The sequence below is a fragment of the Acyrthosiphon pisum genome, chromosome A3 (genome assembly GCF_005508785.2).
Source record: "Acyrthosiphon pisum isolate AL4f chromosome A3, pea_aphid_22Mar2018_4r6ur, whole genome shotgun sequence".
NCBI classification, from domain to species: Eukaryota; Metazoa; Arthropoda; class Insecta; order Hemiptera; family Aphididae; genus Acyrthosiphon; species Acyrthosiphon pisum.
In genome coordinates, this window is record NC_042496.1 from 17,623,925 (window position 1) to 17,648,770 (window position 24,846).

A 24,846-nucleotide genomic window follows, 5' to 3' on the forward strand; every position below is an offset into this window, starting at 1 on the left:
ATAAGTCCGATTGGGTCTCCTTTGGCGCTTGCAAAGTCGCAAATCCATACATATTTTTCCGACTATGTTTTGATACACTTCCCACACGCGTACTAGTGATCGTTGCTGCGTCAAATGATAAAATTAGACGTCTATAATAGATACGTTTTTAAAATAAAAACATTCAGAATTAGGTAATTTTCAGAAATTAATGGAATAATAAGCAATAATTATTATTAATGAAGTTGTAACTACAATATTTAATTTAATTACATACAATTTTATTATGTATGTTTTGATGATTCTTCATGCTCAATCCCCCTTTTCTTCATTAAAACAGTTATTTAAATCAAGCCGAGTTCTGTACAAACGAATATAGTAAGTTGAAGTCATAACATTATTTGAGAAATATCCGTCACTATTACAACATGACGTATAATAATATTTTATGTTGCTTTCAGTTAAGCAATTTTACATTTTTACAAAATAATCATTTTAAACGTATATAATATTAGTGTACCTAATAAAATGTGTTGTTGTTAATTATTTTTAGGGTTTGGTTTATAACACAAATATAAATATAACACATTCAATATAATGATATGCTCGACAACTACTGTACAGCAGAACGGTGCCAACTTGTTACCAACTTTTATTATTTTTGCGTGATTCATTCATTTGTACCTCCTGCATCAATTTTTTTATTTTTTTTCATAAATCGTGAATGAATTCAAACTATTATGCATGAAAAAATGAAATAAAATTTCAATATTAATTGCTTATACACCAATATCGACGAAATCGGGTAAAGTGGGTGGGCCGACTTCAAAACTGTGCAGATAGCTCGTATCTGAACTTTGGAAGACTCGCGGGACCAAGCTTACAAACTCTCGCAAATAAATACCATACCAAGATTTTGATACTAATCTTGACGAAATCGGGCGAAGTGGGTGGGTTACATGAAGTTTGCCCACTTTCCAATAGATTATGTAAAAGATACTCGCAAATTCTAGTAGTATACCTACTTGTAAATTCTCGAAAATTACTCACAAAATATTTGCATAATTTTCATATTCATATGTGTACATGTCGGTAGGCCAAGTTCATATAGGTGTAATTACTACAATATATTAAAATTATATAAATAGAGTTAACATTTTAAATAAAAAAACATTTAATTATTTATAAATTAATTTTTTAGCATTTTTAGCCACGTTGTTATATTTGTATAGTCCTATTGGTATTCTATTATTATATAGAATTACTATAAATTATACTAAAAATTACTAAATATAATTAAGTAATATATAAGTAAGGACTAAGGAGGGAAATTATAGTGGCGTAATTAAACAGTATAAGTTTAAAATGAATTATGATAACATGGTAGAAACAATTTCTAAAGGTGAATTTTTGTTTTTCACAGTTTCTGCAGATATTTTCATTCTAGAGTGGGTAGGATTATCTAGAACCTTGGTTGTTAAGACTTCTATGATACTTTTTTTTTGGTAGAAAGAAAAGATTGTTTCTTATCGTGAACGATTAGTTTTATCTTTTTACGAGAAAAGCCTGTATGATATTTTAATATTTTATTATATTATAATTTAAAAAAAATATATTTTGAAACGAGTATTTTGAAAAATGTAATATATATTTAGCAAGAGTAGAAATTATTTTCACAATTTTTCATTAGATATACGCACGATGGTAGGTTCCAAAATTCATTAGTAACCGAAAAAACATTGATTTACGATCTCCGCGAATACGTATTTTTTTTACATCACATCACATCACTATTTCACAGTATCTACATAATGTGGGTATGTATATTAAAACCAAATGTGAAAAACATATTATATTATATTCATGACGTTTTGACACAACATTATATCCTTCAGGTGCATCCCCGTATAGGCGTAAAATATTCATTTTGAAATTCGATATATTTTATACAATCTCTCTGTAATGTATTCTATATTTAGCCAGGGAACTATACACAAATGGGTTATTCAAATAGGTATACATTTTGTATTATATTTTGTAATTGAAATATTTTTAATGAGTAAAACAATGAGTAATATTCTGACAATGATTTGTCCTCTTTGAAAGATTGTTAACGTATTGGCGTATTGTTTCAAACGGACGTATTTGTTATAAAATCGTGTGACAAAACTAAACAAAAAAAAAAAACCAGATAACTCCAACAAAGTCTATCGCATACACACCCGTCATAATAATATTACCATTATTATTATACATCGATTTGACGTCACGCGCTCGAGTGTCGTATATTATATTATCCTATTGTGTTTCATCTTTCATACATAGACAATAGACATATATACGTTCATTAGTATTTTGATTCTAGCTCCAACTAGATATCAATTATTTACCTAAAACTACCCTAAAAATTGAAAAGCGAAACATTTTTACTTCTCCAAAAGTTTATGACAGAAAGAAAAAATAAACACATATGGAAGGCTCGGGGACCATGTCCGAACGAACGCAATTGTGAACGGAGCGGTGAGTAGTCGGTACAATGAGAGCACGCGATTGTAAATCGCACACACTTTTGGGAAGTACGACTACGGCTTTTGTACTATTATTTCAACCATGGTTGGTTGATCACGAGAACGCTAACGATTTTGCTTAATATGTGGATTACCAACACGAACTACGGCGGTGGAGTAGGTACATTTGGCCGAGACGATGTATCGCTGTTACGATAACAATATACGAAAAGCTTGCAAAACCAGACCATACTAAAAGTCGCTGGTGACTAGGTCGAACGACACACGGGTACGAAGGACCAGACAGTCGCTACCTTGACCCGTATCACGGAAGAAATAGATTTTTTCGGGTACTGCAGGCTTATCGGGCACCAAAAATAATAATATTTTCGAAAATTGATCACAATACTCGCCGAGCTAATGCCGATCAACCTCTGAGACATGCTAGTTCCCACCGTAATGATGAAAGCTGTCCAGTTGGCCTTATTCGTGAACATCCCCTTATACCAGAGGATATATACTTATTCATCCCGCGGATACTTTAAGTGTTCAAATTATTTTTACGGCTCCCAAATTATTATGAAAAATTGAAACAATACAGACACAATATTATAGCCAATACAATATCTGTGATAATAATAGTGACTTTAGTACTAGAAATAAAACTTTAAATAGTCGGATATTGTCGGGTTTCATTATCGTTTCCAATGTTTCCATAATCGCTTTAATGATTATAAATAATATTTTTATTAATTATAGTTAACCAACATTAATTTTTGTTTCCAGTACTTTGACGTGGCTCCCTTCAACAACTCTTGCGACACCCCTGTGAACCGTGACGCGCAGTTTCAATACATCTGCCCTATACGATTCCTTTGACTGCATCTGCTTGGTGACCGTCTCCACGACGATCGCCAACTCGTCCGTAACTTCATTCTTGGCTCAGATACGCCTGAGCGATTTCCCGACTTGATCCCGCCAATTTTTCTGCATCGGGTAGTACGAATTATCAAATATTTTCAAATTTCGAAATATTTAACTGTGTAGTTGGCGATTCTTTACCACCCAGATTTCACTAGTTTCTAACTTAAGTTTCACAATTACAAAAAAGGGAAAATATTAAATAATTATTAAATTGTGGCCCCCATGGCCCCACCAACAATATTTGCTATAACAGACAGCTGAGGGAACAGTGTACATGGCTACTTGTACAAGTGCTTAAGTATTGGCGTACTAATCAAGTAGGTAAGCCAGTCATGTGAACACCCAAATGGCGCCCCTGGTCGAATGTACAATATTATTATCGTATTTGGCAAGTTGGTACACCAGTCGTGCGGGAATCCTGCTTTAAGCTAAAGTTTGGCAACAATTATTTATGCTATTAATTATTTATATTTTTTTCTTTAAATGTGTACAATTATTTAACAATGAAAGAAATACGGTTTTGTAATTAAATATTTCATTTGTTTGTCCAATTCTGAAGCATTAATAATAATAAGGACAATCGATTTTGAAAATAATAATTGTATTTATTGTATTATGTATTATTGTATTTTTTTTTTCCTTATATTCATCGATTTGGAAAGTTTAATTTTATGATTTCAACTGATTTTACTGTTAATATGACTCTCCTGATGAACAATTTATACTTTTGTAGGCTTATTTTCTACTATAAGCTATTATTACCATCAGTATTGTATTCAAATAACAATAGCAATAGTATTTTAAATGCTTTAAGAAACAAACATTCAAATACGTATTATTTATTCATTGAAAAATAGTTTTTTTCTTAACCCAAAAAATTGTTATAAACAAAATATTATAATACATTTATTTGTATGATTGTTACTATGTAGCATTATATTATTTTTTGTTCAATTAATACTTGTGTGTACATTTAATATGTTTATGTATTCACCTTAATTTTTAACTATTTAAAAACGTACATAAATTAGTGAGAAAAAATGTATATAATATTCTAAGAGTATTTGAATATAATTTTTAAAAAGTATTCAAATAAACATTCTGAATACTTTTTTTATCCATTTATTAGAATATAAAATAAAAGTACTTATTTTTTACAAGAATGATTACCCTATTATCTGTTATTAAACTAACATAGAACACTTATCTGTTTTATAATTATACATTTATACCATCATACTATAGTATGGAAATAAAACCAAAGTAGGAAAACACATCTTGACAGTGTTGGAATTCTAGGTTTCTGTACTTTATAAAAGAAAATAATAATGTAAAACTATATTAAAATTGTAACTACACGACAAAATTTGAATTTTTTTATGTATTCAACCATAGTCAAGTTTCAAAAGAATACACCATGAAGAAAAATTAACCTGGAAAACCAACATTAAACAAGGATACACAAGGATAAATTAATTGTATACACCATATTAAATCGTATAGCTCAACCTTGCACTTTGCAGTAGAAATTTTCTTTCTACTAAAATATAGAAATAATAAAACCGCATGCTATAATAACCTCCCCGTAGTATGCGCTGCTGCACTCCTAGAAAATTTCAAACTCTCCAAGATAAATTCCTGAGAAACAATTAAAAAATGATTGGCTTATGCAAAATAAACAGCTTGTTTAAAATTAATCTTGATCTATTTTGTGTGACTAGATGTTTAATAAACTATTTAAATTCACTGGAATTTGGCCTTTTGGTTGATGGGTAATAATATTACAATATAACACTTTGTTTAAAACTTGAAAATTGCTCAGGGTTTTGCACCCGATCAACTCGAACCCGTAACACTCTTATAAATACCCTTAAAAATCAAACCTTTTGAATTTGAAACACATAAAATGACAATTATTTGCCAAAACACGCGATTTAACTGAAACCCGAATAAAACATCCCGAAAACCCGAAACTCAATAATTGTTTATTTTAAAAAAATGAAAAATAATTATTATAGATATTTATTTCTGAGGTTCTGTCACTGGACAGTCTCCTCTTCATGTGCTTCATGTCTTTCTTTAATCACTATCATCATTGTTACTTATTGTTTTATGTGTAAACAGATTGTAATATATTTTTAATAATAAAAAAAAAAAAAGATATTTATTATTAAACAAAGGTGAATTTATCCTCAATATTTCTTGAGAGCCGGGGAGCAACTAGCTGTGTTATTTTGATGTTGTCCCGAAAAATATCTTACTTGTGGTATATAAATTTACATTTTACGTCATACAACTAATCACTCCTATAATTTTTTTTAATTTTAACACTGGTATATTTAATATTAACCCATATTTCCGGATAATAACGATTATTAACAACCAAATGTTTATTTTAATCTTTTAATCTGGTGGTTGAACACCCGAATACATCCAGATAAATTATTCAAAGACTTGAAATGACTACATTTTTTACATACCTAGTCATTTTACTATACCTTCATGTAGTAAAATGTAATAAAACTACTTATAGGTAAATCTGACAGCCATTGTACCAAGCTCTAATATTTGTTAAATCAAAAAAATTGGTAATCTCCGATTAATTAGTAAATAATAAATACGCTCATAATATTATGTTTAGGAACGTTATTTGTTAAAAAAAAAAAAAACACAACTCATCATTAAGAGGAATTCCCATTTTTCTATTTTCCTTGTATATCTTGTTCTACTTTGGTAAATAAATATCAATGCATATTATTATTATAACTGAACATTTTAAATGCGTTTCTATTTATAAGGTATAATGATAATTATATAATATAGTAAAATGTTAGGAAATCATATTATTATATGTACCTACGTCCTACACAAATTTGATGAATTATAATAATAAAGTCAAGTCACGATAACTAGAAACTCGAGGAGAATAAAAATAAATTACCTTATGAATTTGTTGAGTTATATACGTAGGTAGGTACCTCAAACGAAACTTAAAACCACTTCAAGCGGCAAGAAAAAAATGAGTCATCGAGGTTTTCGAGATATTTGGAATTGGCCGTATATTACATAAATATAAAATACATAATTATATTTCTATATATTTCTATATTTCTATGATAAATTATTTATAAATTATAAATAATAATAAATATCTATTCGATCGATTTTTAAAAGGTAAAGAATACTATTTTGAATCTTCCTATAGGTATACACAATTTTGATAGATTTAAACAAAAACGTTACCTGATTAGTAATATATACACATATTTATAGAACTAATAATATTTTTCCATTTTCTCTATAGGTACATTCGTGTAATATTTTCCATCATGAAAAATGTAACCTACAATTCAATTAAATTTTGAAATATCGTAAAATATATTCTGAAATAATAATCTAAGAATTTATCTTTATATTTAGTATATTCTTGTTTTACGAAATCCGGATTATTTTTTCATGAAAATGAGATTTGCAGTTACATTATTAACTTTTTTAACACTTAAGTTTAGTTTTATTATTTTTAATTTTTAATTTATAATTTTGTTAAAATGTTAATTTCATTGGTATTTACATCCGATCAAGTTCCGACCAGTTTCCCTCGTGATACGACGTTAAACCATTTATTTATTGTCGTTGGATATTAATATATTTTCATTATGTACGGTTTTCAGATGACAATTATTATAATATATATATAAATACTAAATAGTATATCATAGTAAATATATCATAATATCTACCGGTATTGACTTTAAAACGTTCATTTATTTTTATACTTATTACATACTTTAATTGTATATAATATATAGGTAACTGTTTTGAAACATCATCATCATCATATTATAATTTATTTATATTATATAATATATTAAACACGTAGCTACATAGAGAACTATATCGCTGGAGGAGCGAGTAATGTATACAGTTAATTTTACTTTTCAGTGAATTTATTAAAAAATAAATTGTAAGTTTTGTTTCTACTTTGAATTGTTAAAATGACAACATTGTTCGTAGAATGAAATACGCAAGGTTTTACACTAGACGTTTACTCGAAACATCATCAGGTATAGGAGTTAACGTAACTTATAATGTAAACTCTGAACAGTTGTTGAATAATTCAATATTACACTCATTATCCAGTAGCTTATAGATAAAATATTAAATAACATCAACATATTTTCGAATTTAATATATTAATTTATTATTAAGTGGTACACAATGGACGTTAGGTTGTCAGTGCCCCCTCTCTTGGGCGGTGTACAATGTACAAGCATGTATGAGCAACAGTATACTAAAAATAAGTGGGATATGTATGTAAGTATAATATGCAAAATATTTTCGCCCCCCCCCCTCTTGTAACTTTTCAAGAACCGCCCTTGGTTCTAAATTATTTGTACCTACGCTTAAAAATACACATATTGTTATATTGCATGACTACATCATTAAATCGATGTTATTATTTATAATATGTTTTTTGGTAAACTCACTTCAATGTATCTATCGTAAAAAAAACTTCTAGATCATTCAGTTGGTTTCTACTTGTATAGTTGTGTATTATATTATCAATATTTCTAAATTATTAATTAAGTAGGTAATTGTTGATTGAAGAACATTCTGCTTTGGATTAGGGAAATGAAAATACCTATTGTTATTAAAAAAAGTTAAAAACTATGACGATAAAATAATATAATTTCTATTCAAAAATGTTGATTTGTAATGAAATAAAACTATATTCTTACCAACATTTTTTTTTTTCATCAATTTACTAATTTTTAAAAAATAATGAGCTGTGTACTTCGCTTAAAAAAAAAATCATCCAATATGTGTCAGTTAAATAGCCATTTACCGAAGCAATATGTCATCACTGTATATATGTAGTTGATAAAATAATAGCTTTCAGGCGTTTTAGGTTGTAATCCGTAGATTCCCTAGATCGATTCCCATCGACTAGAAGAGCAATTTATGTAATCGTATTTTATTTTGCGTTTATAAGGGTTTATTTCAACAACGATACATTTTAGTAGCAGTAGTTATAAGATCACCATCAGTTATTTTGACATAGTTTTATTTGTTATAGGATATAAACTACAGTATACTGAGCTGACTTAAAAATAAAATCACGTTGTTTTAACCACTGCTATAACCATTATGAGTTTTACTGTTCCGAGGAATTATTTTAACTATCGTTTGATGTGAAGTCATCTCCAAGCTCTCAGCTCAAAATCAACACACACACACACAACTCGTAGTGTTAAATAACATATTGACGCCAACGCGTGTAGAATCAACTACAGATTTCTGACTGTGTAGAATACCATATACCTAGTTATAATAGTGTATATATATATATATATAAACATGTTATATGCGCTCGACGATAATATTGTAAATCGTAACGATAATAATCCGACCGCACAACGAACTTCGTCGAAACATTATAATATCAGATTTGAGTCTAAATATATGACTATGTAGCCCGAAGGTATATCATAACTTAATAATATAATATGTTTTGTTATTATATCATGACGTTATAGTCAAAACCATGCCCCGTATATAGGTGCACTGGATATGTGTACCTAAGTTTAATAATATTATATCGACGGCCACCGTAATCGATCTGACTTTTTGGGTCTGGAATGCGTGCGGTCGATGTTCACGGATGATTTTGATTTCGTGATGACGGCGACGACGACTTTCGGCAGGGGGGGGGGGGGGGTCTTTCTCTTCGAAAATTTGGCAGTCGTCGCGTGACGCGGCGTACGTCCCGATATTTGAATATATATCGCATTCCGTAGCAAAAATATATAATAATATATACGGACGCTTTCCCGTCGTCGACCCTTTTGGGGGGAAAGTGCGAAAGACGTGCTCGCGTTGCGGTCGTCGTCGGCGCGCTCGACGAGTGATTTATGACCTCATCCGTCGTCGTCGAAACCGCCACCCTATCAACGCAACGTGTCGAGCCCCCTCACCCGTCTCGGGATTATAATAATAACAATATAATATATCGTATATAAATTTCACCTCTCGTAATTCGACTTTCGGCGACCCGTCAACCTGTCCTCCGTTCTTCGCGGCGTAGACTATGTATAATAATATATTTGTATACATTATACGATATAGGTACCTAGGTGCATGATAATATGATATAGAGGCCATACGTTATAGGACGGATTAAAACGTTAACGTGCATCTATTATAGATATACGATGTTACAGTAAAAACTTCGAACGAAATATTTCTGACACCCATAACCGAATTTATGAAATTCTATTCGACGAATTCCGCTCTACAGTACGATTTATTTTGTTTCCAATTGTTACGATATGGAAGTTGTATATGTATAGGTACTATACAATATAATATTATAATGTAATACCTACTCAGCAACAGATTTTTCCAACTCCAATCACATAGTAGGTATAATAACTTAATATGACGAGGAAGAGACAATATTACCATACGTAAGTAGTAGAAGTGCTGATGTTCTTTGTAATGATAAAAAAAAATCTCAACGGGATTATTATATAGGCGTACACACAATATGAAACTCACACGCGGCTTGCTGTGCACCACATGTGGATTTAATGTCATCTGGGTAAATAATTTTGATGAGTGGACGGCAAAATATTAAAACCCTTAAAAATAAATTATAATATATGAAAATCGTTTTTTTTTCTTACCACACAATTAGAGAGGACAAAATACACGGGTTATCTTATTTTAATAGGTAATTAGAAAAATATAACTGTATTACATTTTGTAAAATATTGTTGTTTTGCTAGAGGTCTTCTATGTAAAAACCATTTTGGGTTGTTGGAGTGCAGGGTAAAACATTTATAGTATCTCAACGTTTATAGACTAAATAATATGATGAGCACGGATGTTTGTGGATAATTTAGACTATGTAGTACATTATACGTTTAAAAAACCATTCGGTCGGAACCAATATCGCTTTTATTTTTTCACGCTTTCTTCTGATACTTCTTGGTTCTTAATAGTTTTCTACCACGTGCTTACAGAAAAACTCTGCGGAGTGAAATGATCTGAAAAAAATACCAACAGTAGTCTCGATTTACAATCGATATAGTCATATTTACTCATATAATAGGCCAGGGGCGTCATTTGGGGGGGGGGGTCAGGGTGTGCGGTAGCACCCCTTATTTTTTAAATACTTCCAATTGGCCTGCGCCCTGCTGAAGCTTGACTGCGCCCCGCTGAAGTCTAAAAATAATGCACGAGCACGAATGCACAATTATTAATATGATTAAAATTAAATGTATTTAATTTTTAAATTTTATATGACATTTTATCAATATTGGTATTTGTTATACTGTCAAGTGTCAATCATGATTACAACTTTAAATTACATTATTTGGTTATAAACAAATATCGTGTTATCAATTAATTCAGTAAGCAATAGATAAGGTAACGGCAATAACATGGTATCACCATAGATAATAAAGAATGGATAGGCCATGTGTGCTTATCATACGGGAATGAATAAGAAAATATTTTGAGATTATAGTCTTTATAGTCTTATGGTCCATAATGTATAGAAATAATTGAAAACAGGATAATGCACGTTTGTATATCTATTTTTATAATATGGCCTGGTGAAATTTCAAAATGGCCTGCTTGAAACCTCGCACACCCGAAAAAAAACCTGAAATGACGCCCCTGTAATAGGCATGTAGCAGAGGTCTGTACTTGGCATTTTCGAAGCACGCATTCTGCTTGAAAAAGTGTACACAGAAAAATGTAAAATAAAAAATAAAAGTCATGAGAAAAAACGACAATGTATTCCTTTATATAATAAACCAAGCAGCTGACAAATTTGTATGTGCTGTACTCGATATCGGTTCGCTCTACTCGTCACAAACTAAACCTAGATTATTGATATAGGTATACCTATATTTTGGTATAGTTATCATGGTTGGTCGTGTAAACTGATAAACAATGATAATTCATAAACTCATCTATTTAATATCTATCGGCAATGCACTAATGCTAAATAATATATTATAATGTAGCGAGTACCATTCAAGTTTCTTCAAAGTTCCCACAAAATGCAAGCAAGTTTTGTGATGGTGTATTGATACCAGCTAGTGATAGTTGGTTAACAGTAACTGAAGATAAATTTCAAAGTAACTATATTTTATACTAATGCAGTATTATAGATACCATATTAATCATTATTCATTACTATTGCTCAGACAGAAATTCGTATAGACATACAATATATTTTTAATACCATAATATGGTATATAATACGATATAAATTCGATGGCTACATAACCTCAGAAGTTTTAATAGCTACGTAGTCGCCTTATGGTCTCATTATTACCTAAGTGTTAACTGCACGATGTAAGACGTTTTGATTTAGCCAAAACCTTTTTCTTAAAACATTCTATTCGGTATTGTAAAATTTGATATGTGGTGACTGATTTTCTAAAAAAAAAATATTTTTCAAGATTTAGTGGAGCACGAATCTTAAGGAACGATCTAACAATATTTTCCCACAATATTTTTAAAAGTCGCATGTTTTCTAACTTTTCTGTATTCCTGCCAGACTTCATCTCAAAGTTTAAGCTTGTTAAAAATATTACATATACCTTTTTTTCCATAATATGAACCACTAACATGGTTCATATTACAGGGTGAACTGCGATAGCATTACTTCCTTCATCCAAACACGTAGATACACTGCATAGCGTATTGACAATTAAAAATATTACCTACATATACGTACCTAACTCAACTTCACAGGATAAACTAACAAACATTAGCCAGTGTTTATAAAATATTGAAAAACTACATATACTAAAGAATTATATTATTTAGAATAAAGAATCTGTATTGATAATGGCATAATATTTTAACGACAGTTAACTTAAAAGAAAATATAATATTATTGTTGCATGAATTTCAACAAACTTTGAATAATATTGGGTATAGTTGTTGGTTATTAGTAGTAATTATATCGAATGATTGAAAAGGGCCTAGATTTTAAGTTATCACTGCACATTCACACGGGATCCAATTAATTTGTTTATAGTTATACGACACTATAATGGGTATTAACCTATATAACCTTATTAAAAATAAATAATCGTTAAAAATATCTATTATATATTTTTATGTGTTCCTAGTATTATAACAAAATAATTAAAAACTAATTCGTTTTGAAAACAAGAATGTCCTGTTCCTAGGGCGTTCTTGGAAATTTATATAAGTAATCAGAAAGTTCCAACCGAATCGAATTTATGTACAATCTATACAATGTGAGTAAATTATATAGAGAGAAATTGTCACACGATCCGAAATAGTCCGCAGGAGAAAATATTATAATATTTATATAATATATATAGATTATAGTGCTGTACCTATTCGATAATATTTGTTTGGTTCACTATTTTCTGTTCAAATGATATTATTATCGCATAAATTAGACTTTTTACGATCTGTCTATTATCTCATCCTCGATCGTAAAACTATATAATGATCTATAAACATTTTTAACCGTTTGATTGCCTCACTTTCGCCTCCATAAATCGTGGCGCTCCGGTGCTCTAAAGGGGAGAAGGACAACGAATAGTTTTGGTGTCTCGAGCCGGCCGCAGACCCGGCGGGCGACGGTTGACAATACGTCCCTGGAGATGTTCCCCTCGCTGTGTCTTCCAGTTTGGTCTGACGACGATCCGGATGTGACTTCCGAGAGATTCTGGTTAAATTATTCTTCAGTTATTCGTTTATAAATTATAATAATGCATACAATAAATAATTAAACATTTCGCTGTACGCGTACCTCGTCAGGATTACCCACCCGGCGATGGACTTTACATAGTTTATATTTTCGTTTACCCAGTCCACCCCGCACCGGATATATCGTCAGTTTACGAATGAAAAACTTCGCACGTGGTCAACGCATCGAGAAAACTATAACAATATTGTTATAATTTTATAACATTGTAAGTAACGCGTGAAAAACAGTAAATTATTGAATATAATATATATTGGACAGGCAAGTAGTGGTGGATGAGCACATAAATCAATAACTTCTACTTTAATCATAGGCATAAACATAGTGGGTCACTGTTATTTTTTTCCGTCTAAGCCTTAAGGGAAGGCTAAAAAAATACGGTGGCCCACTCTGTATACAGATTTTATTATACTAGGTAGCTATATAATATTATATTACAGTGCTCATATACCTGTGTATTTATATACCTATATACAGTATATATGTATAGACATACCTATATATGGTATAATATGTACGGTTATTATATAACGCATCGTCGTAGTGTGGTAGCTTTTTTTATTACCGTCACGTGAACGACAAAATTCCCGTGACATCGCATTAGCATCTGTATACGTACACCTCTACATGTATTATATACGTCGTAAATACAGGGTGGAACATTAAAATGGCCGATTTTGAAAGTATTCAATTATATAATTTAAAAAAAAAACAGGTAAGTGGTCGTCGCTCTGCTGTACAGTAGGTTACAAGTGGGTCATTGTATAATGGATTGTAATAGACTTGAATTCAATGATATAATACCATTGTATAAGAAAAACGATTCTGAGCGGAGACGGTTTGTCAGTCTGGATATTTTATATTGCTATTAATAATAACTTATTATTAAATATTTTATTATATTTTATTATATCATGTAAGTTGAATTAATTAAAGCGTTAGAAATTAAAATCCCATTTTTAGCGTTTTTTCGTAATTTTTCGTTGTTTTTTCCCATGGCATTAAATAACTATTGATAAAATCGAAAAATGACATGTTTAAAGTACCATCTTGATCCAATTTGCTAAAAGATAAGGTAGGTACTATATGTTGAAATCGAAGCACTCCTTCTGGTAGAAATTTTGTTTATAGGATATGAAAAAAAAAATAATAATAAACATCATTGTAAAAGTGTAACACCACTAGCTAAAAAAAAAAAACGAATACAAATTAATTATCAATAATATATTAGAATAAATTACATATACCTAGGTACACATATGCCATTTATTTTAATAAAAACATTTTTTTTCTCAATATCACCGACCTTTCTTTTTATAAGCACTCTTCTAATATTCATCGTATGTTATCCGCTACACTGCATGTGTCACTTCTAAGAGTGAATTAACAAATTTCTTCCCCAAGTTTTTTCTTTAGTTATTCAACATCTTGAGGGTTTTTTTTAATCTCAAAAGTACATTGTTTTCAACTCCATTGTTTCATATTTACTAAATGGTGTATTGTCTTTAAACTAACAATATTTAGTGAGAAGTCTTATATTATTATCTGGAGTCATTGTCAAGTTTAAACCTTTTTTTTTAAATCAGCCGTTTCACTGTCCCTGTATATAATATTATTATTATTATAGGGAGATGTGCAGGTGTGCCGTGTACACTGTATACATTGTGATTTGTTATGGGCTATTATGGGAAACTATGCCATAATAGCCTATAACAACTGATATACCTATATTATGAAAGTACTCAATTAATTTTTTTTCCAACGTTGTCATGCCTATTTAGTATTTAATAGCATTTATCGAACGATTGAACACAATAAATATACTGGTCTAAATAAATATCAGAAACCGTCGCCGGTTCGAAACCCAGCCACGGGCGGCATCGCTCTTTGGGCAGGCAACTGTTTAGACAGGCATCCCCCAACCGGCCACCTGGCATGGCAGAAACCTACGGGTGCCCAATTAAAAATTCTGCCAAATAGGCGTTTGAACTAGGCCTTCGACCTGCTCCCGGACGGTAACACCATACGGAAAAAAAATACGTATTAACTCATTATTTATAATCCCATTTTTTTTATAAGATATAGTTATGACTTATAACACTGCAATCGTCGTTCAATATCCGTAAATGTATGCAGTATCATTTATAGACCATCGTTTACACAATTATACTAAGGGTAGACTGTGAGTGTACCTGCCCACCACAAATAGTTGTTATTTAAACGCCTAGTTATATAAACCATGTGGAAAAACGTAATTAAAAAGACGTGATCAACTGCAGTCAATGATAATAATTGAAAAGTATTATTGTTTATTGCAGAATATGGGTAATATTTGCATCGAACAAAAATAATTTAGTACGCTGATAGGGGATGTAGTAAGGTAAGTAAATTGGTTTGTTCATTTAGTTATTTAAGCTTTATTTAAAAAAAAAAAAGTGAAGTTCACATCCTCCAAAAATCCAACTAAATCTCCGCCTAAGTTGTTTGTCACTATCATATTATATCATAACAGTTTTGCGGGACACATCCTGTGTGTATTTGTGGGTTTGTGACCTTATAAACTAATTTTATAACAATAAAAATAACCACGGTCCTAAAACCAATTCTAAACGGATCTCGAAGGTCGAAATGCTATCGCTATTCAAAAATGCTATTGGTTGTCGGTAAAGTATACCTACGTATCTTGAGACTATGTCGGAAAATTTAAAAAGACCTGTTTAAAATAACACACTATTGGTAAGGTTCTATCTTTAAGGCGGTGCATGAAAATTTTCGTTGAAAAAATATGAAACATTTACAACACGATAAGAACAATAATAAAAGCCCAGGGATAATTAAACTTTATAACTAGGTATATAAAATATCAGTGTAATATCCGTCAAAATCATCATTATTGTAATATTTGGCATTATGTCTAAGTAGCGTGTTATTATATAGCATGTTTTTAACCCTAAACGGCTTTCAGTTCGACTTTCGATTTTTGATTTTTATTTTTAACTCCACGGCGCGGTGTATGTAAGACGTCGCGAAAACGCGTGCGTGTATATTATGATATTGTTGTACCCGAGTTTAATATCGCCATCAAATATTTATAAGCCGTGCATAAAATGTTTGGTTTTTTTTTTTGCCCGCAAAATGTTTACGGACGCGTGATAGAAATACTACCTATATATTTTGTTTGTATCCAGCGCAGTGTACATAATATATATTATATATTATGTTATATATACATGCGTTCCGACGCTAAATTAAATTTTCCATTTTTTTTTTTCCGTACCAAGTTTACGCGTATGTTCATAAAAATGTCGTATACCTTTCGGACGCCATCGGGGCGGTAAAGCGCACAAAAACCAGCCAGCTATATCCATAGATTAGATACCTATATGTATGTATAATATAAATGTTATATCGGAGACGAACCTAGCCACGAGGATGAACGACGTGGTTTATTTCTTCATTTATTTTACAAATCGCTGAGTCTTTCTCACTCGCACGGCGACTAAAATATAACAGCACCTCGATAACGTGTATATTGCGAGAATGAAGCACTACCCTCCTGACCGGTGTATAACATTAATTATTTTATAGTTATTATTATAGGTAGGTTACTATAATAACACGAGAACCACGTGGGATGACGACGTCAACAATAATGGTCCATTGGTCCATATACCTAATCACTGTTTATAGGTACCTACTTAGTACCTACCTATCTATATTATACTGTATTTTTGCAAATATTCCAATTGTGTGCTTATGATGTCCGGACAAGAACGGCGGTGGAGCAAATTAAAAACAATCGGTAACGTTTGTACAGACGACGATCCCGTGGCGTATAATATAAAAGCACTTATCCTAATTAAACGGCGTATATAATCCCTTTTAAATAACATATAATTTTACCGTCATCGTCCTCCCGCTGCGCCGTCGCGCATCGTCGACCAGGTGGTAATTACGACAAAACTTCATGTCCCTCCCCCTCCGCCCCTCATCACCACCAAGTGCGACATCGGCCAGCGACAACTATATAAGTATAAACGGTCACTTTGCGAGCATTCATACCCAATACGTACCTATTATATTACAATGTATACATATACACGGGTTGTAATGGTCGTCGTCGCTCGGATTTAATTTCAAACAAGTGCACGCAAAAATAATATAATAATTATCGTTATATTTGCAGTATACTTATATATTATATTCTGTAAACTTATTATTTAGTATGCGTACAATAGATAGGTACAAATGTACAATAATGAAAAAAAATTCCAAAAACATAGTAGGTACATAAGTATACTGTAGTCTGTAACCATTAGTTGTCTGCAGGTAATATATATAGGTATACAAAAAATATAGTATTACAATTCACAACAGGGTCGCTATGTGTTTGTGCCAATCCGATACACCGCAATGCCTATTACTAAGTTAATAACAGATAGTTCAAAAAGAAAGACCAAAATAGGTGTAAAAGAACGTCATAGGCGCAGGTCACATTTTATAATAGGTTATTACACTTATTATTTATTGATTTTAGTTACCCATCTATTCATTGATTTATATTAGTACGCTTAATTACAGTGCTTATATTTAGTACCTACTGCGCTTATAGGTACGCATGGATGAGAAACGCGGGAACGCAGAGAAAATAAGTTATGCAAAAGTTATAGGAAATGAAAAAAAATAAAGAAAAAGCTGATAAATGTATCGATCAGACGCGCGTAGGTACATGTATCGGCGTATCACACGTGTAAAATGGAAAAATGAGCTCAAGTTTCGCCAAAAAATCAGCATATTTAAACGGATCGGTGAAATATGTAGGTACACATTCGACGATTTTAATACGTAATCGGCTACACTTTCACGCTCCCTTGCCGCACGCATGCATAATATGTACATAATATTATATACGTGTGTGCACTTGTAAAATATTTAAATGACTTATAAGTCGGCTTCGTGGAAATCCTCGGAGGCGCCGCGCTTTTACGGCAATCGAATTGCCCGTCCGTTTTGCGTTCCGATGATACGTGTACGAAAAAACACGACAGATCGCGATTTTCTCGTTTCGAAATAGAAGACAACGCGATTTATTACACCGGTGCGCGGTGTCGATACAACAGGCATATTTTACACGGAACGAAATAACTTTAGCCTCTCTCCTGTCCCAACAGCGTATACACATTGATGCGTACCTGTGGGGTACCGCGTGGTTGAGGTGTTGAGGTGACCAATAGTAAACAATAAAAGACGTAACACAATTTGGTTGCTGCTAGATTTTTGGTTTATTTAAAACGTCGAAAAACGAATTTCAATTTACAACGATTTCCACTGATGCGTTGACGTTAATAACGAAAAATGCAGTAGTGCACACACGGTTGTCTCTTAATTTCTGTTGGTAGGTTTTCGGTGCGACGCGCGCGAGGACGTACATAGGGCGTCGGTGCCGTGCGGTCGTCGAAAAACCAGTGACTCACTGGTTTATCTTTAAAATCTTTACGTATTGCGCTCAAATTGTACATAAGTTTTAGATTCTGAGTGGAACGATGAATGTATTGGTTATACAATGATGTGTGTTTTTTTTTAAAAAATTTTTTAATATTTTTTTTTTGTGTCTGTGTACACGATAAGTAGTCGAAATATATACATGTTCACTAAATTGTCAAATGAAAAAGCTTCCGGTCGGCTGTCGGTCATTCATCTCACAATTCACCGCATATTTGGACTGTGTTGTGCACTGCTGTGATGCTAAATAATTCATTTTTCCAAAACGTTCATCGCATTCGAGCTGATCAGTCGGTTGCGTTAATTGCGTTTGTTCTGAAAGTTCGTAACACCTTTCTTCGCAGATAAATATAATATAATTAATATAGCTAATTAATAAAGTATGATTTTTTTTTATATTGTTCATTTCTTCGAAAAGTTAATGGGCTCCACTGAACAAGTGGTTCGCGTGGGGGCGGCCCGGGATTAGTTTGGAACTTCCAACTGATCCGAATTGCAATCGACTAATAGAAGACTACTCCATTGTAATGAATATTTAGTTGTGTGCATAATATTAGTAAAATACAATACCCTTTCTAACGTAAAAATTAGCCTATATCTAAAAAATTATTAGTTTTTGATTTTTCGATTATTTGCAGTCCGTGAAAATGTTTTTTTTTTAGCAACTCGAGAATCGGAAACTACGGCCATCACTAAGAGGTCCAAGATTGGTTGAAGAACCCAATATGTTTGTGTGTAACGTACGATGATGGTACGCAGCACACATTAGTGACTGCGGCTAACTACCACGACAGACAAGCCCCCCCTCCCCCCAAAAAAAAACCGTATTGTTACAATCGTAAAATATTAAAATATTAATTGATGATTATATTATGAGATTAACCTGATAGAAATAATTTTTCGATATTTTATATATAGGTATAGTACCTTTTTTTCTGTTTAAGATTATTAAACTTTTTTACCAAGTCTTGAATTGAACCTTAAAATAAAATGCCAAGTCATGTTCACTGGAACTGCTACAAAAAGTGGTCTACCACTGCAGTCTGTAGATTTCAGAAAAAATGAAAAAAAATAAAGTTTATTCAGATAGGTAAAATAAGTTCCATATATTTGAACTCAATGTACAATCGAAATAATTGCTATTGGATAATGTGAAACACAGTTTGAACTCTGTTTTGGACAAAATTATAAAAACAGTATGATTATTATGACATAATATTAAATACAACTTGGTATAGGCAGGCCCTGATTTACGCAAGTGCAGATGGAGCACTTGTACTTGGCCCCCAATTTCGGGTGGCCCCCGGTCTCCGAAAGTTGTAGAAAATTGATTTTTTAAATTAATTCCACAAAAATTTATTTTATAAAATGTAATATCAACTGTCAATTTTCAGAGTTCAGTATATTTTTATCATTAAATTGTCAGTTAAATTTTGGTTATTTTTGTCATTCCACACCCCAGTGCTAATCAGTTACCATCACAAAATATTAAAATAATAATAATAGAAAATTGTTTGAACATTGGAAATATTTGATACCTAATATAAGCGTTTATAGATTTCTTCGAGCCCAGTATTTATAGATTAACCCGTCATTGGTGACGGTATGAGCATTTCGCTCATACAATTACCATTATTAGAACCGCTGGCTTATATTTCATTCGAGTTTGACAATATTATATATATGCTTCATTCGGTTATTCTTATTCACGGAAATGAATACGGTAAAACATTAAATTTTATTTACAAACTAATATAGTTATTGAAGTCCAATGTTGCCGTATATGTTAGCGTATATTCAAGCAGGGTGGCCAAGCGGAAAATTAAATTAGGAAAACAAAAACAAAAAAAAAACTGTCGGGGATTATTATCTTTTCATTGTCCTTAATTTACCAGACCACATAACTAAATTGTATTTATAGTACATGAAATAATGTACAAATATTTTATGAGTTTTGAGATAAGTATTGAACACTTTTAACATATAAATATTTTTTTTATTATCGAAATTCCCCCCTCTATGTATATTTTTTCTATAACATATTTTTGACTTGGGGGCCCCCAAAAAAACTGAGCACTTGGCCCTAATTTTACTAAACCAGGCCCTGGGTATGGGGTGTTTTGTTGAAGTTTTCACGAAAACCATGGGAGATTCAATCACGATGATCAACAGGACTAGCATCAACCTTCACAAAAGTTTTCGACACTATACGAACAACTACAGGATTCCGGATGATAGGTCTGCGTTGGCCCGTGGTAACCGGTTTTGTGGTTGTCAATGATCCTGGTTGTGGTGCCGCTGTTTCCGACACTGAAGGTTTCACCGGATTCGCGTACTCAGAGTTTGATTCTGCAGTATTATATGACCCACCAACGCCGGAAACGGACTGTATTACTTCACTTACTTTGTCGACTGTCGGTTTGACTACGTTCATTCTGCCATCATCCTCCGAGGTGCCTATACTTACAAAATAATATTTTATAGTTAAATCGCTTAAGTATAGCGAAAAAGGCTCACACATATAACATTTACCTATGCAGTATGATTTTATTTATAGCAAAACACTAGCGTTATATGTGGTAATGTTTTGTTGTTTTATTATATTTTAATATATTTTACAGTTACAAACATAAACAAATTCTCCGATTTAATAATTTAGTTGACTAAGTTATGTGTATAGTTAATTATTTATAATTTAGATATTATAAACTAAATTTGATTACTAGCTAGTAATTATAGGCGTAAAACACTATACAGCTAGTGTGCAATAAGAAAAATAGGATGTATTTTTTAGACAATATTTATTTATTATTTAAACAAATTTAAAGTTGCAATTCACTAAATGTCTGACCTATCGATGGTCAATTTTATTGTAAATCCATGTTTTTTTTTCGTTTTAATAAACGTTTTTGAGAAACTGAAGTTCGATATATAGCTCAAAGAGAGTGGTTCTCAATTTATCATTATTCATCAAAAATATATGGGTGCTCAACAATTATTTATCTAAATAAATCAGTTAAATTACACAGTTATTTATATAAAAAAATTCATAATTGTTCTAATTTCAACCATTTTTTTTTACCATCATCTAATTAATTTAATATTATCATACATTCTTAACATAAATTCTTAGCAAATTTAGTTTTATTAAATTTAGTATTGGAAGATATCAAATAAATTATTATTTATGTTTACAGTGCAGTAATCATACTTACAATAAGAAAGGTGGATGTAAGCCAACGTGATAAATACAATTGATTTCGTATGAATTTTAAATGACTCTGTAATAATTAATAAATTAAAATCATGACTTGATTAATTCAAACCGAGAATGGATTCTTTATAGATCGCAATTAGAAAATAACATAAAAAACCAATTCAATAAAAAATGCACAAAAAAAAGTGTAACTCGATATAAATTTGAAATATGTTAGTCTATAATCAAGTTGATCGTTTTGTACAGCATAATATTATGTTATACATTTCAAACTTGTATTATTTGCCCTTCATGTATTACTTTAACTTGCCAGATTGGTCATGACTCATGAGTATCATAATAATAATACATAGTACTCCAAATTGTCCGATATTATTTATTTATTTATACCTATCTAGGTGAATCCCTGTGCCAGAAACAGCAAAAACTTATAAAAACTCGAGTATCATAATATAATGAGAGCCCGGGTTCATAGAACTATAGAAGCAACTGAGGTACTCAGGCTGAGTGCATAGTTAATGATATTCAAGGCGTCCGTGGTAAAATCGATGAAATTGGTAGGGCAGTCGACTTGATACTGAGAGAATTTTTTGGATTAGTGGGGCATTATAATACAATTTACCACGAATGTGTAGTGATCGTAAACTTACCTTATTTTATTCAATACAGATACCTGGCGATTGTTATTCACTCACGATTCAATATATCACTAAGAAAGTATACATCGAAACTGAAATCAAAAAAATGCTTTAATACAGTTTCAATACTCTGCAGTATATACAAGTATATTAACTAATAACTATAAATACCTTTAAAAAAATGATATATGTCTAAATGAATAAATAGTTTTCTTATTTTTTCGAGTTACACGTAATAATTCAGCGTCAAAATTACAAAAACGCTGTGGCTCTATATGAGCTCTCCATAGCTCTCTTCCACTAACACCACGTCATATTATGTACGTAAAGAAACGCAAATTGTATAATAATTGACGTACCTAACTATGATACCTATATGATATGATATGATAGACGCCACTGCGTATATCTATAACAGGTTGGTATCTAACATTCTAACGTACATAATATTTATTTACCTACCGTATACTACATTATATAGTAACAAGGATCTTAATAACGTATTCTTAAATGTATTTTATGAAATGATAAAGATCTTATGTTGTCTTTATACATGAAAAATTGCAAACAAATATAGGAAACGGTTGAAGTCTACTTCCAACATCTTGTGGGCTCAGCTTTTCCCACGGAAATTGGATCCGAGTATGTTGTTTTCGTGGCTGGTATTCTACAAAACACACACGATCCATCCCTATATTAACAAAACAATGAAAGTTGAGCCACAGCTTGATGTATTCTTCTTGTAGTATTTTAATTTGGAAGTACAATTTTATAGTCGCAAGAGGTATATCAAATAGAAGGTGAACTAAATTTGAATCTTTGGAATAAAAATAATAAAATCAAATTTGACTGGATGCAGGGTTAGAATGGGAAGGGCCCAGACCACTATTTCAAGCTCATTAGCGGCCTATTAAGGTGTATTTAGGCAATTTTTTTTTTACTCCAACTGTGCTTATAGACCTATGCAATGTGTAACAGAAACACCTGACAAATGAAATAATAACTCTCGTTCTAATCATTTAAATATATTTTATTTATTTTTAATAATTCGTAGACTACTGCACTACAAACTTATTACAGTATCCATACCCACACTATTTTTTTTACCACCGATCGTAAAAATGTAATTACATTTTTTTTGAAAAATTCAAAATAATTTGTAAATCTAATTTTTGGACACATTTTGATGATAAAAACGTTTATTTAAATCAAGAAGTTTATTTTTAAGGTATCAATATTTTTTTGAAGTAAATTATGTAATTTGAAACGTAATAACTCTTTTAATAATATTCTAGTGGCCACATCCTCCTACAAGCGGTACCGCTCTCGCCTTACAAACCACCCCAATTCACTTATTCTCGCTCTCAACTCTGCAAACATTCCTGGCAATCCACGCCGAGAAGATTAAAGTGGCGCTGGTGTCACGATTTAGCTAGCTAAATTCGTTACTTAAATAACTGAATAATGATAAGAAAATAAAAAAAAATCATTAACATAAGTATGTATAGTGTATATACCTACATAAAATAACCTAATGAATTTCTCGTCGAGTGTTACTGCTGGGTAGCTACTCCCCTCATGCTATCAAAGCAAATTGTATTCTATCCCATATACTCATTGTAAATATTATTACAGATCGTATATATTCAATAAAATGTAAAAAAAAAAAATATATTCTTTCTGGAGAATTTCTAGCGATAAGTATTCATTTTTTAAATTTAATTTAATCTATTAGGTATAGTATATTTTTTAAATTATTTATGATCCTTATAATTTTTATAATATATTGTTTTCACACTCTTAACTAGTATACATTTAACTAATATCAACTATTTATCGATATCTGCAGTAAAAATGTTTGATCCTTCGTAGAATAGATCGTAATTCATTCGTAATTATTAAAATATTTCGTTAAATTAACTCTTAAGTTTTAACTTAACTAATTTTGAAAAAAAAAAGAATATTACTCTGGTACTATAATACTAATTAAACAATACTACAGATCATAAATCCATTTCCTACATAATCTAGAAATGAGATTAAGGAATTCAAATATATGTTTTCAAAATTAAAATAGCCAAAAGGGCTTTTGGTACTGGCTGAATTTGTCTTCCACTTTTTGGGAGTTTTTGTAGCACATGTAAGTTGAAAATTTTTTTATCACAAATTATACTGACGTGACTGCGCGTATGTACTTTACTGGGGTTCAAGAATCGTAGCCATCGTTTATCTTAAATTACATAAAGCGTTCGGGGAACTCGCACACACTAATGATCAGTCACTACTCACATAGATATAATACTAACGATGGAT

At 31.3% G+C, this 24,846-nt stretch overlaps 1 pseudogene; it reads right to left on the minus strand.

The window, feature by feature from the left end:
* Window positions 1–20,858: 20,858 nt before the first annotated feature.
* On the minus strand, window positions 20,859–22,217 carry LOC103307810 (annotated as a pseudogene).
* Window positions 22,218–24,846: the final 2,629 nt, after the last annotated feature.